Below are 15,133 nucleotides of genomic sequence, written 5' to 3'. Positions count from 1 at the left end.
AGACCAAACTGGCATTGAACTTATGATTCTCTTGCTTTAGCCATCAGAGTGATGAGATTAGAGACATTTGATGATTTTTCTCATCTTTATAACAGAATTTTTCTGTTTTTGAGGTATAGCATGTTAGAATTATTTTCTTACATTACAAAATTTTTACATACTTTTTCTTACAAAATTTTGGTTATTTTTTGTTGTTGTTAAAATATATGAGGTGTTCTGAGTATGATGCAGTGGAGAAGATTAGCCTGCTTACAAAAGTATGATGTAGTATGACGTAGTGGAGAACATTAGTCTAGCATGATGTGGGTATGGACCACACACACACAAGAAAACATATTCTTTGATACAAATGTTCTTACACATTATTACTTCAGTAAAAAGTTAACTGGAAGGAATATTTCTTCTTGACAGTCTTTATCCCTCCCTCAATTCTGCTAAAAATAATGTAATGTTCATTTTTATGTACAAATCCTAGAGGTATTTTACTGAAGAAACGATGCCTACATAAGAATAGATATGTAAGCCTTCCTTTCGCTGCTGTGTCCGCAGCCATGAGTACGCTCAGGCTACAGAAGCGGCTTGCCTCCAGCGTCCTGCGCTGTGGTAAAAAGAAGGTCTGGTTGGACCCCAACGAGACCAATGAAATCGCCAATGCCAACTCCCGTCAGCAGATACAGAAGCTGATCAAAGATGGGCTGATCATCCGGGAGCCTGTGACTGTGCATTCCCGGGCTCGATGCCGGAAAAACACTTTGGCTCGACGGAAGGGCAGGCATATGGGCATAGGAAAGCGGAAGGGTACTGCCAATGCCCGAATGCCCGAGAAGGTGACCTGGATGAGAATAATGCGGATCCTGCGCCGCCTCCTCAGGAGATAACGTGAATCCAAGAAGATTGACCGCCATATGTATCACAGCCTTTACCTGAAGGTCAAAGGGAATGTCTTCAAAAACAAGCGGATTCTCATGGAGCACATCCACAAGCTGAAGGCAGACAAGGCCCGCAAGAAGCTCCTAGCTGACCAGGCTGAGGCTCGCAGGTCTAAGACCAAGGAAGCAAGAAAGCGCTGGGAGGAGCGCCTCCAGGCCAAGAAGAAGATCATCAAGACTCTGTCCAAGGAGGAAGAGACCAAGAAATAGAGCTTCCCTCGAGTCTGTACATAGTGGGCTGCCTGTGCCTCAGGTGGGATCAGTCATTAAAATAAAACAAGCCTTAAAAAAAAAAAGAATAGATATGTAAAAGTGGGGTTTCTGAATGAAGAGGCGATTTAATTTTTTTCAGTTAATGGTCCTATGTGGGTTGTTGTTTTTATTAAGTTCTGGCCCCGATTTGACTTCCTTGCACTGATATTCATTATACTGTCCATGGACAATAGAGATGAGAAAAGTGAGGTGACATTCTATGCCTGCGGGAAAATGTGTTCCCTGCTTTCTGTAACAGGCACCACATACCACGGGTCCTTGCTTCCACAGTCCGTTCTTGGACTCTCTGGGGTCAGTTCTTTTAAGCCATTCGGGTTCTTAAGTAAGACAAGCACTCTGGGAAGGAAGAACAGTAACTTGTCCAGGTTTGGTTTGCTTTTCCTTCTCAATGTTCTGCATAAGTAATCCCACAGGTCAAAAGCTGCAGTTCCCCACAGTCGCCACTGAGTGTCAGGCAGGGAATAGTCTATAGCACAAATGCTTTGGCTGGTTTCCTCTTCTTCAAAAGCCCAGACGTCAAGCCGGTGTACAGGCAAATGTTGGGTGAGAGAGTCCATGATGAAAGCCCCAGGTTATCCCCAGTTCTATTCCCCTTTATATGCTGATGTGAAAATCAATCTGGTGTTGAAAGTTTAAAGTCATTGCTTTTATTTACAAAAATGCTGGTTTCGTGCATTTCTTTCATGATCAGTTACTTAGCATTTAAGCACTTTTCATTAATATTTTATTCAGTAACATTGAGATATTTTTATTTGCAACAAAGGGCACCATAAAACTTACTTGGATTAATGCAATCAAATCTCAACACCCCAGATTACAAAGTAAACTCTCTATGATAAAATGCACATTGAACTTCAACTATAGATGAAAATCGACAAATCCTCAAGTCCCTTATGTCTCCATATAGTATATACACAACAGTTAGCATATCACATCTATATTATTTGTATTACTTATTTATTCTGTATTGTTTAAGCAATATTGACAAGAAAAAAATCTGTGAATGACAATGTTTTTAAAATTCAGTTAATAGGATCTATGGATACAGAATGCAGTAAGGCTTCCCTGAAGAGTGTCGATCCACAGTCCAGTATAACTTGTATTATTGTAAGGAGCCAACTATGTATAGATGGAGCCATGTGAAGAAGACTCCAACTGATGAAGATGAAAGCAGATATATGAATTAAATACTGCTGGAAAAAGAATACAAAAGACTGTCAGGAAGCCATTAGAAGTTGGATAGAGGCAAAAAAAGACTTCCTGAGAAAGTTTTAGAAGTAGCATGGCCATGGTGAAACCTGGTTTATGTTTCTAGGCTGTGGCTGCAGGACTCTAAAACAATAAATCATTGCTCTTTTTAATTATATGGCACTGGGGAACTTTACTACAGCAGCCTTAAACTAGTTTAACATTGTTCAGGGCAGTAAAAAAAAAAAAAACCTCATTAAACTCCTCAGAGATACACTACTTAGAGTATACATTTTGAGAAAGGGAACTAGTTCATGGGTTGGTGATAATTAGTTATTTATTAATTAATAATAGTTAAACCCATATGCTCATCCCCTGATATCTGTAGGTAACTGGCCACAGGACACCCAGATGAGCTAAAATCTTCAGATGCTCAAATTCTTTATGTGAAATGGTGTATTTTTACATGCATCGTAGACAATCCTCTCAAATACACTAAATCATTTATAAATCATTCATACTATCTACTACCATGTTATTGCTCTAAAAACTTATAATACGGCATAGTTTATGGATTATAATAACAAAAATGCATGTACATATTCAATATAGATAGACTATTTTGTATATGTTTGGGGGACGCATCATGTTCATTGTTGGCACATGTGTGTGCAGGCCAAAAATTGACAGGAGTTGTCTTCCAATAGCTCTCCACATTATACACATAGATTGAGGTTTCTTGATGAATCTGTAACTCTCCAATTTTGATGGAGGAAGGTCATTGGTTAAGTAATAAAGAAACTGCTTGGCCTCACAGGTTAAAACATAGGTGGGAGGAGTAAACAGAACAGAATGCTGGGAGGAAGAGGAAGTGAGCTCAGAGACACCATGCTCCCCTCTCCCAGGCAGGCACACGTGATGAAGCTCTGACCCAGGATGGATGTAGGCTAGAATCTTCCTGGTAAGCGCACCTAGCGGTGCTACACAGATGATTAGAAATGGGCTAAATTAATATGTGAGAATTAGCCTAGAAGAGGCTAGATAGAAATGGGCCAAGCAGTGTTTTTTTTCCATACCACCCACATATGGATTTATTCAATCAATTTACAATGAAACAGTAAGCAAAGCTGTCTCACATCTGAGAGGTTGATGCTCTGGCAGTGACCGAGGCCTTGAGCCTGGGTACCACTGACGTTGTAGTCCCACAGTAGCTTTGTTCCAGTGAAGAGGATAACAACTCAGTCGTTTCTCAGTCCATGAGGTTGGGTGCCTCAGCAGTTCTCATATGGTGCCACCAAACCTGGAGGGTGCTTGTGAAACTACTAGTCCTTAGTCAGTGATGGAAACCTGGAAACTTAAGTTCAGCAAATGAATACAGTTTGTGTGTTGTTATTTCAGGCATACGCTAGCAGGCAGCCGGGGTGCTGGGGATGCAGCCCTGCAGCTCCTATTACAATAGAATGGCGCCCAGACGTGATGGACTAGATCCACTTAAAAACCTGAGAAGGCTTAAAAATAAGGGAGAGAGAGTTTAACACAGATTTTTGCTGTTTGTTGGTGGTGTGCTGTAGAGAGATTTCCTGATTCGGCAACAGCAGCAGAAAAAATGCTGTGTCAATTTAGAGCGCAGATTCTTGGGGCTGTGCTGCCAGCGTGAACTCTGGCTTTAAAGCATTCCAGTGGCTTTTATGGGACTGGATGATTGTGTTCCAGCTTGGGATCGGAAGGAGAGTGCTCTGAGACCTTGCTGATGACTCAGCGCTCCCCGCCTGCACCTGGGCAGACTGCAGAATCAGGCTTAGGCAGGCAGGAGATCATGGCGGATTCCTGACGCCAGACAGAGACGTGTTTTCAGACTGCACAGTGCTCTGTGTGTCAGATTTGGACGTAACATGGATGAAAAGAATTTCTGTGCTGCATGCTCAGTCTCAGAATTAAAGTGTTGAGTGCCGCTCCTACCTGGCAGGCCCAGAGCTAGCACAAAATGGTGCGTCCTCCATTTTGAAATTTTCCTGACTCAGCAGCAGGAAAAAACCTGTGCTGTTTTAAAATGCTGGCTTTCTGGGCCATCCTGCCAGGGCAAACTCTGACTGTTTGAGGCAGGAGGGCCGACTACAGAGAGAGGACTTGTGTGTTGTCTGTGGACATAATGCTGCAATTTACTTGCTGGCAGGGACCTTGAAATGCCATAGAGTTGTGGCAGTAAACATGGCTACAGCCAGTACATCAGCCATGAGGCTGGAAAGCTAAGGAATGGGCTACATCTAGCCAGCAAAGCCACGGCTTTAGTCCTACTGAGATTTCTTGGTACATTAAAGACTCATGTGGTCAGAAAAAGAGAGATATACAGTAAAGAGAGATTCAAAGACAAAGAAAATTTCTAAATGATTTACAGTGTGTTGAAAATATATGCAGACTAATAGTTAAAGTTATTAAAGTAAAAAACAAAAATAAGGAAGAAAGAGAGTAGTTGGGTGTGGTAGTACACACCTTTAATCCCAACACTTGGGAGGCAGAGGGAGATTGACCTCTGTGACTTCAAGGTGTGGTAGCACACGCCTTTAATCCCAGTGCCTAGAAGGTAGAGGCAAACAGATCCCTGTGAGTTCAAGGTGTAGTAGCTTACACCTTTAATCCCAATGCCTGGGAGGCAGAGACAGGTGGATCTCTGAGAGTTCAAGGACAGCCTGGTCTACAGAGTTATTCCAGGTCAAAGATACAGAGAACCTGTCTCAAAAAGCAAAAAATAAAAGTAAAAATAAACAAAATATATGTTAAAACAAAGCACACAAAGATGGAAAATACACAGAGAATCTTGATACTGTATGCTATTATGCTCTGTTTGAATTGTTTGAATGCTGAGGAAAGAGCAACAGCTGCTAAAAGACATTTATTTATAAATGCTGCTGAACTAATCCAACACAGATATTTTGAAAATGCCTTGACTTTGAAATTTGGATCTAAGGACATGATGCTTTGGAAAGGAGTTTCTTATTTTGTTTTCACAGAGGATGAGACCCTGTTCATTTCTTCTATTCTGATATGGTATGACGGACCACGCCCTCCTGAAGGGTTGCTGTGAACATCTTCAGAAAATTGCTTCGCTCAACTGCCAACTGAGATGAAACTAGCACACAAGTTGTACCATGAAAGACCTAATTAACGGCACCCCCATTCAGCAGGAAGCAGTTTGGAGAGAAAAAACTGCGCCCATGTTCCCAAATATGGTTTATAAATGTTCTTTAACATTTAAAGGGGGACATGATATAGATATGAATAATTTGTATTAGTATAGATTTTGCTTTATTGATAGAGATTTAAGGTCAATTTTGTTATATGTATATGTATATTTCTGCTATTGATTAAGATACCGTGATTGTATAGTTCATTAAAAATGTAATGTATAATTAAGAAATATAGGTTAATGGATAATCATCAGTAATAGTCAAGCTTGTAGTCATGTTAGTTAGATTTTCTAGATATATAGAGATACATTTCAGTTAGATAGACATTCTTCATATCTTTCAAAGAGTGCAGAATATGGCATTTAATGTTTTAATAACTTAAAATTTTTCATGACAATGAGACACTCTGCTCCTGGCAGCACCAATCTACTTCAAGAGGAAGATGGGCATAGAAGAGGATCCTTATGGAGTTTGATAGCCATTTGGGCAAGAAACTGCTCTTGCCTGGACTATTGAATAAACTGGAAACAGAGAACCCTGAACTGCTGAACTTGCCTAAAGGTGAGATGATCTTTCGGGGTTCCTGATTCATGAAGGAGTCTGCGAGACATTCTGCAGGACACAACAGATAGTGACTGAACTGACTTTGAAATTTCCTGCTTCATGGAAATGTCTCTGGATACTATGGGCGTGGAGGCCGAAGATGGATGCCCCAATGGTACAGAGGAACTTTGGGTGACTGGCCAGGCAGCAAGATGTCTCTGTCATTTCTAGAGTTTGTAAGTTGCTTACTTCTTATTTACTTAGGTAATATTATATTCTTTTGGAGTCTCTGATGGTGTTGAAGAAGAGATAGATAGTTATAGTTGTTTTCCTTAGATATGATAAAGATAAAATAGATGTAAATATTGTAATTTTTACTTGATAACTGTTTTGTTATATATAATTTTGCTATGTTAAAGTTAAAGCCTTTCCTTTTTGTTTAAACAGAAAAAGGGGAAATGATGGAGGAACGTCATTGGTTAAGTAATAAAGAAACTGCTTGGCCTCACAGGTTAAAACATAGGTGGGAGGAGTAAACAGAATAGACTGATGGGAGGAAGAGGAAGTGAGCTCAGAGACACCATGCTCCCCTCTCCCAGGCAGGCACACGTGATGAATCTCCGACCCAGGATGGACGTAGGCTAGAATCTTCCTGGTAAGCGCACCTAGCGGTGCTACACAGATGATTAGAAATGGGCTAAATTAATATGTGAGAATTAGCCTAGAAGAGGCTAGATAGAAATGGGCCAAGCAGTGTTTAAATGAATACAGTTTGTGTGTTGTTATTTCGGGCATAAGCTAGCAGGCGGCCAGGGTGCTGGGGACGCAGCCCCACAGCTACAACACAATTTGACTGTTTAGTTGGCTGGTTTGCTCTGAGAATGCCCTATCTCTGTGTTCCTAGGCTGCAATTCCAGGGATCCACCACAAACACCAGCTTGACATTTGTGTGGAAACTAGGTCCCCTAACTCTAGTTTTCATACTAGCACAGCAAGTGCTTTTCCCAGTGATCTATCTCCTCAGCCTTTTTAATGATTTTCATCCAAATTGGTTGAAATCACAGGTTGGAAATCTGTAGGTGCAGATGGCCATCTATTTCCAGTACTGCAAAGAAGAGGAAGTCCTTCCCATTGGTCGTGACTCTGTCTCACCATGGCATAGTACCATGGTGTGTCTAATGGACAGGGAGTCAGCAGTCCAACATTGAGCCCACAGATGGTGTAATGTCTATTTGGAGTCTAGGTTTTCTACCTATGTGATGAAGTAAGTCAGAAGATAGTCCACGATCTGAGGCCTCACACTGCCTGCTTTGGAAACGAGAGCCTCTACAAAGAGTCTGCCCATCTGCTGTGCTGGGATGCACTTTGAAGAATCTCAGTAGAGATTTGAATTTAGAAAGGTCTAAGTCTCTGTTGAAAGTAATTCAAAAACATGTCGGGAAAATAGCTTGCTGTAGTAAAAATGTAGTTAGTAATTAATTTATCATGCAATTATTGAGAACTTGGAAAGTATTTTGGCTAAAAATGCTTGACACTACTTTTAAAAAAAGGAGAAAGGTGCACCCACACACTGAGATAATGGGCATGTTCTACTGGGAACTTACCAAGGCCAGCTGGCCTGGGTCTGGAAAAGCCTGGAATAAAACCGGACTCTCTGAACATAGCGGACAATGAGGACTACTGAGAACTCAAGAACAATGGCAATGGGTTTCTTAACCCACTGTATGCACTGGCTCTGTGGCAACCTAGGCAGTTTGGATGCTCAACTTACTAGACCTGGATGGAGGTGGGGGTTCCTTGGACTTCCCACAGGACAGGGAACCCTGATTGCTTTTCGGGCTGAGGAGGGGAAGACTTATTTGGGGGAGGGGGAGGGAAATGGGAGGCAGTGGCGGGGAAGAGACAGAAATCTTTAATAAATAAATAAATAAAAAAAGAATAAGTCAAAAAAAAGAGAAAGGGAGAGGAGGAGGAAGAGGAAGGGGAGGTAGTATGTTGCTGTAATAACCACATTTCAAAAACTCATCCCAAACATTGGGAGTGATTATATTTGTTCACTGAAATACATAACTCACTGCATAGAATTAACTATCAAATGTAATTCATGTATAGCGATTCATTATTATTTTAAGAAGCTAGAAATTACTACTCTGGCTGCTACATTATTTTATCTTGTTACTGTGCCATATCATTGCAGGGTTCTGATGTGATAGACCCCCAGTCCCTATTTTCTGAACTCAAAATTGTGAAATCCTAGCTAGGAAAGAAAATTATTATATTCTTGACTCTATGGTGTGAGGATAAAATAAAACTCATTTTCCTTCTACTGGAAAGGTTTTAGACATGAAAACATTAGAATTCTTCCTAACAAAGGATATAAATAAACCTGAGCAAGAATTTAGAACTTCAAAGCCTACAGACATTTATTGTACACTTACTGTGTGCTGTAAGTCCTAATGTGAACAAGACAGGGAACACCCAGAGTGTTGGAGTTTCTATTACGGAAGTCTAACCATTAGTATTTCCTCCTCTGAGTTTTTCCTTCCTCCCCCTTTGTAAACTGCTCTTATTAGCAATGCATTTCTGAGTTTAATGAGGTAAAATATCAAGGGCTATGGGCATGTGGTTGAGGCCACAGGCTGAAGAACTGATGCTTGCAAGCCTTAGTTTGCTCAGAAAACACACAGTTCATTCACAAAGCGAGACGCTCCATCTGACTAATGTTTTTCACATATCATTACACTTGCAAATGTCAAGTACTATCTTCTTAAACTATAAAGTAGCTAACAACACACGAAGAATCCTTCAAATGTGTCACAGCTGAGGTATTCACACGCACATAAGTTGTGGCTAAATTCTACTCACTTTTCACATGTTTTACAAACACGGTTTCTACTAGCAAGTTGCAACTCATTAAAACTGACCTTAAGTTTGAAAACCTTAAATGCACATTAATTCACAATGGTATTTGTCCAGTATTTGTAGACTACAGAAGTTCTCTCCCTCACGCACCTCCCCCCATACACACATTTGGCAGGCAGGGATTTTGAGATCGCTCAGAGAAATTTTAACACTTAGCTTGCCTTCACAGTGTTTAATACCTACACTTTCTTTTCTATGGTGAGTTCAACTCAAACTGAGCAGGCGAGTTTTTACGTCCTAGAAAAGAATTTAAAACCAAGAAATGCACACATTGATGGTGGGAACAATATTATTCTCACAAACCATATTTGGTTTTGGAACCGAGAGGTGGCTCAGTGGCTAATAGCACTTGCTGTGCAAGCATGAGACCCAACACCCATCTACAAAGCCAGGCATCGAAGCACATACCTATGACCCTAGTGCTGCTGGAAAAGGAGACAGGAGGATTGCTTGGGTTGATTGACTAATACTCTAGCTCCACGTTCTGTAAAAGATCCCATCTCAGTGGAATGAGGTGAAGAGGAATAGAGCAGGACCCTGAGAACTGCCTCTGGCTTCAGGGAGCTTTCACACCACCCTCAGACTCACAAACACACAGGCAAATTCTACTTGGGCCAAAACATGACCTGCACATTGCTTGTGGGACCATGTTTGTAAAACATGTGAGAAGTGAGGAGGATTGAGCTACAATTTATGCAGATGTTAATACCTCATTTGTTTCGAGAGGCCCCAAATCAGAGAACTATTTTCTCCACGCACTGGACGGTTTGATATGCCTCTGGTGGCCTCTGCTCTCCTTCACCCAGTGTGGTCTCTTCCTAGCTCCACCTGCTATCCATCTTCCCGCGATCTTTATTTAGGAATGTCTGTGCTGCCTATGTTGACTGTGCATGAGCACTAGAAAGAGATCAGGTAACTGCATTTAGATCTGTAAAAATATGCTAGAACCCATGAGGAGCTTTCTGAATAACTCCAGCTGTGAATGGTCCCTTGCCAGGATCTGCTTCCCCTCCTCCACATTAGCATTCATGTCTCTTCTCTGCTTAGTCACCTGCGTTCAGACAGAACTGTACCCTCATTCTTGAAATTTCCGCCAAAGCTACAGTGAAGATAGAAAAGGAAGTGATTTCTTTTCCCTCGTAAGATCATGCAAAGAGATAGGGTTAATGAAATCATTTTGTTCTTTGCCTCACCAAATTTAGGACAGAGAAGAGCCAATTTCCAAAAAAATTTAGCACATTTATTTTTTCAAGTCAAAGAGCACATCAGATCTGTCTTTAATGTGGAGTTTTGAATGTAGGGCCGGGCACTCTCTGGCACTCTGCAACTGTGACTGACGGACTGACCACCTACAACTGTCTGAAGGAGGGTGCCAAGAAAGTTTGGCACACATGTCCTCAATTAACAGATTGGAGAGTTGCTAATTATCTGGATGAGGGACTTGGCTCCCGGAGCTTGCCTTTTCCTGCAAACAGGAAGGAAAGATTCCACCATAGTGTTCTGAATTGTTGGAATTTGTTCTCGAAGGCCTAACATGATGTCACACTGACATTTTCTCGCAAGTAACTTCAAGGGTGAATTCAGAGTTTAGGAAATTAACCTAGGAGGTTGAGAAGAAATGCCTTTCATTTGAAAGAACCAAAAGTCTGAATGTCATTACTCTGATGAGTTTAGAAGTCCATGTTTTAGAAAGTGAGTTCCCTCCCCCCAAGACCGTTTAATGATCTCCATGATTAACTGCTGGCAGTCAGCGGATACACTGCCCACCAGGCAGGTTGCCCATGCTGCATTCTTTGTTCAGATTGGCTTCGTTCACCACGGTTTACATTTCTTATTCCTAGCCACATCGGGGCCCACACTGACTGGCAAGATAAACTCAGTTCATACTAGTACAACAAACTATCTTCTGAAAAGGTATATTTTTAGCAAAAACATTATATATATATATATCATATAAATAAATATTATACAAGAGTTAATTAAAGACCTCATTTATCTGTATTCTTACTGCAGATCATACACACACACACACACACACACACACACACACACAACTCAAGGGCTGTAATGGCACATGTCTGCCATCCCAGCTTTGAGGACAAAGCAGAAGAACTGACAAGAGTTCTGGGTTAGCCTGGGCTCCATAGTGAATCTTTCTGTAAAACAAACTGAAATAATTGTAATTAAATGATAACATGTCTCAGCCAGGCATGGTGGCACAGGCAAGAGGTGCAGGTACTCAAGGTTATGTCTCCTTGTCTAGGTAGTGAGTTTGAGGACAGCTTCAGTTAGATGAGTTCTTTTCTCAAAACATCAAACAGGGCCAGCAAGATGGCTTAGAAGGTAAAGAAGCTTGCTGCCAACCAAATCTGGTGACCCAAATTCCACCCCCAGAACCCACAGGGTAGAAAGAGAGGATTGCCTTCACAAAGTTGGTCCTCTGGCTCCATATGGTAGCATGTTCGTGCACATGCACATAAACAACAATAATTACATAAAATAAATTTCCTGTTCTTGGTAAGAAAAGTAATACGTTTTGTTTTTTTGTTTGTGTTTTGTAGCAGAACATGAGGGAATCTGGAAGCTTCAGTCTCAATATCAGTCTTCTTCACTTGCTGCTATGGAATATTAGACGATGCACACTTAGAACAAATGGAAATACATTTCACTCTTACAGTATTTCATGACAAAAAATACACCAACAGAAAATACTAAGAATAAGAACAAAATCAATACAAAACTTCACTAGACCATTGATTTTCTCAGACAAGCCAGTAAAAAAGCTTTGTCCCTCCTCTCTGTGCAACCAAAGTGAATGACCTCATTCCTTCTGTTTCAACACTTTGCTGTGTAAAATGGAGATGACAATAACAATGGCTTTTTTTGTGTGTGTGTGTGTGGATCACTTAAAAGGGTAGACTGCTCAGGGCAGTGCCTGGCACACCACAAATGGTGACCTTAGTTCTGTCGTCTCACGTATTGTAAACATACATGTGTAACAAGTGGCCTAGTGTAGCTCCCATCAAAAAGGAATTCTTAAAGAAGAGACACTTTTGAGAAATCACTGACAGTTGGTAGCTAGGTTTTTAATCATCAAGAAAATAACACAATGTAAGGATAAATGTAAGTGTTTCGATGTGTGAAAATCTTGCCTGAACAAATGCAGGTTTTGTGGAGAACACTGCTGAACTGTGGCTTGGTTGCTATGCTTTGTGGAATCAGGTAACTGATGTATGCCATTGTGAGCCTCACATCAGAAGAAATGCTTGGTACTAAAAGCTGAAGACTTAGATAACCATTCTGGTACCGCACAACTTAAATGTACTTGATCTGGATCGTGTGTTAATAGTGTTCTTGCCTTCTTTAGCCTCTGCCGGCTGCCATAGTAGTTGCTGCTGATATTGGCAGAATACGAGCAGCAAGGTGTGGCACCGGGGCAGTGTTACCTTGATCCAGGACCTAGGGGAACCCGCGTCTAGAAAAACAGTAGTGATTACACAGACAGCAGGTTTCCACAAGGACTTGAATTTGGAGTAATAATTGTCAACAGTACCACGGGTAATGATGGACCAGTTAGCCAAGTGCAATCATAGTCCAAAGAGCTTGCTAAGTTGATGTGACTCAACTTCTGTTAAAGGAGGGGCTGACCAAAGCCTTTGTGTCACGCTTTCTTTCATCCGCTGTTCTTTAAATTTCATTCCAAGGAATTTTAGAAATTGAGAGATGGAGTCAGAGCTATGATGCTGTCTTACTTGCAGCAAGGATCTGTGGGAAACTGGTTAGGAGCTACCTGATCTATCATAGTTTTCAAATAACTGAGTCAAGCACCATACTTGACAGTGTGAGGACTAGGAAATATGCTTCAGCACCCTCCTGCTCTCTAGTTATGCCACATCTATTTCGGTATAGTGAAGAAAAAAAAAAAACAGAGGATACCAGAGAAAGCCTCCTACACAATTAGCAAGCCGCCGACATGTGAGAGGACATGAGCTTGTCTCTCCATAATCAGGGGAGGCAAAGGTGTTTCCAACATTTCCCCCTGAGTTATGGAAATGAATATCTCAAGCTTTCCCCTTCAGCAAAGACTGTCTGTTAATATCCAAACTACTTTCAGATTTATTGTGACAAGTGATACAGTCCCATGTTCAAGGGAGAATTTTGGGAAGCGTGCCTTGGAAACTTTTTTTTTGTTGCCCATCTGTTTTGCTTGTCGCAATTCCTGTTTGTTTAAGATGTACGTGTGCCAGAAATGTGGAAAGAATGCGTGTAGCGACAAGTGCTATCGAGCCATTTTCACACTGGACTTATGGGAAGCATGTGCTGCCCATCTGTGAAGTTCTCATTTTATGCAAATTTAGAAAATATATTCTTATGTCATGTTGCCTTAATGCCCAGGGGTAGACTGGAACACACACACAGGGAGGAGAGCAGGACGGGGGGATGCATTTTCACACCCAGGGGTAGTGTGGCCTTGTCACAAGCAAGAGGTCACACGTGAACACTACTTGTCAGTAGGTGGAGGTTTGAGGGGATATTCTAAAATTACCTATGGTCAGACACTTTGTCTTTTTCATCATTTATAAATCTATGAATGAGATTTCAAAAGTCCCTATCTCAAGAAACTTCAAATGGGGCTAAGCAGACAGAGTGCATAAATATATTTACCTGTAGAAAAAAAAAACAACAGCTTTAGCTGGGAGTGTTTCTTATCCTCCGGAACATTCTGTGTCAATCATCTGTGATCTGTTGCAAGTTCTCTAAAAGAAGAGCTTTAAAGAGAGCATTAGTATATTGCCAGGGCAGCAAATGCTTCTAGACTCCTAAGACTACATCTAAGGTACACCTTCATATACATACATACACATCACACCTCTACACGTCATCTGTCCATTTCATATCAATAAGGGAAGAAGCCACTATGGGAACAAAGCCCTAGAAGGCGATGCATGCTACAGATGCCACCGGAAACATCTTACTGCTTGGTTGATTGCTCTGAAACACAGTTAGTTGAAGGGGGCCTAATAAGATGAAACTTTGTGCCTTTTGGTTTCCTTGAGGTATTAAGTAGAACCAAGCAATATGTCACCTCAGCATGTACTTGAAAGTTATCTAAACCCGCTTTTAATCATCAGGAAAATAGCACAATATAAGGATAAATATAACTAATCTTAATGGACCAAAACAATCACAACTCTTCAGCAACTGGTCATGAAGAGTCTTCTAAATGTATATAAAATAGTGAGATAAGGTTATTTGTGTTTTAATGCCCAGAGCTGATTCCTCAAAGTTAGAAAAGAACTGGGATGCTTGAGTCACATATTACCTCATGGTTAGAGATATTCCAACCTTAATGCCATTCTGTCTTTTATTATTTACAAATTAATGGTTGTAAATTTTCAATTTGCCTTGCTCCTATGGGTTATTAAGGTGGTCCTGTTGAAGACAAGTATAACTATTTGTATACTCAATCAGCTTGAAGAGTAAAATTGAACATAAAAGATGACAAAAAAGCAGAGAGGATCCAATGCAACCAAGGGTTCCCCTTGTGATCTCAGGAGTATCCCATTTTCTTTAAGGCCCAAAGCCAATTTGATGCCTGCAGATACTTCCTTTCTGTCACAGCCTCTTGGGGACTCATCACCATCACAGCTTCCTCCTAGTGACATATAGCTTGGAATAAGGCTGTTGTCTGTTTTTCCTGGTGGATATCATCTTGGGATATCATCCTGAACACCTCAACACAATGCCCTCCATTATAGCTTGTCCTGGACATGAGACTCAGTAGAGAACCCAAAATAGAGAAGGTTTCATTCCTTTATTTCCTCTCACATCTTCATGCTCTGCCTTTTGAACTGAATTGCATCACTTAAGGTTGAATAGGAAGTGGATTTTTCTGAAGTTCACAAGTGAGAAATTAAAGATCCTTTCAAAGATGTTTCTCTTATGAATACTTGTGATCATATCCTGTGTCTCCTATTTTTAGGAGACTATCTCTCTTCATATTTGTTGTAGGAATTTTTGTTAACTGACAAAAAAAAAAAACCAAACCCAGTCCCCTGTAAAAAATGCTCTGACAAAAGATTGAGGCCTGAT

At 40.9% G+C, this 15,133-nt stretch overlaps 1 pseudogene; it reads left to right on the top strand.

Annotated features, from left to right (window-relative positions):
* The first annotated feature begins 551 nt into the window (after window positions 1-551).
* On the top strand, window positions 552-1,139 carry LOC121458465 (annotated as a pseudogene).
* The last annotated feature ends 13,994 nt before the right edge of the window (window positions 1,140-15,133 follow it).

This window comes from Microtus oregoni, unplaced genomic scaffold (assembly GCF_018167655.1).
Source record: "Microtus oregoni isolate MIOR12 unplaced genomic scaffold, Mior012 000017F_ref0000208, whole genome shotgun sequence".
Taxonomy (NCBI): Eukaryota; Metazoa; Chordata; class Mammalia; order Rodentia; family Cricetidae; genus Microtus; species Microtus oregoni.
Note: the sequence above shows the minus strand (reverse complement) of the source record. Positions and strands in the feature narration are given on the sequence as shown.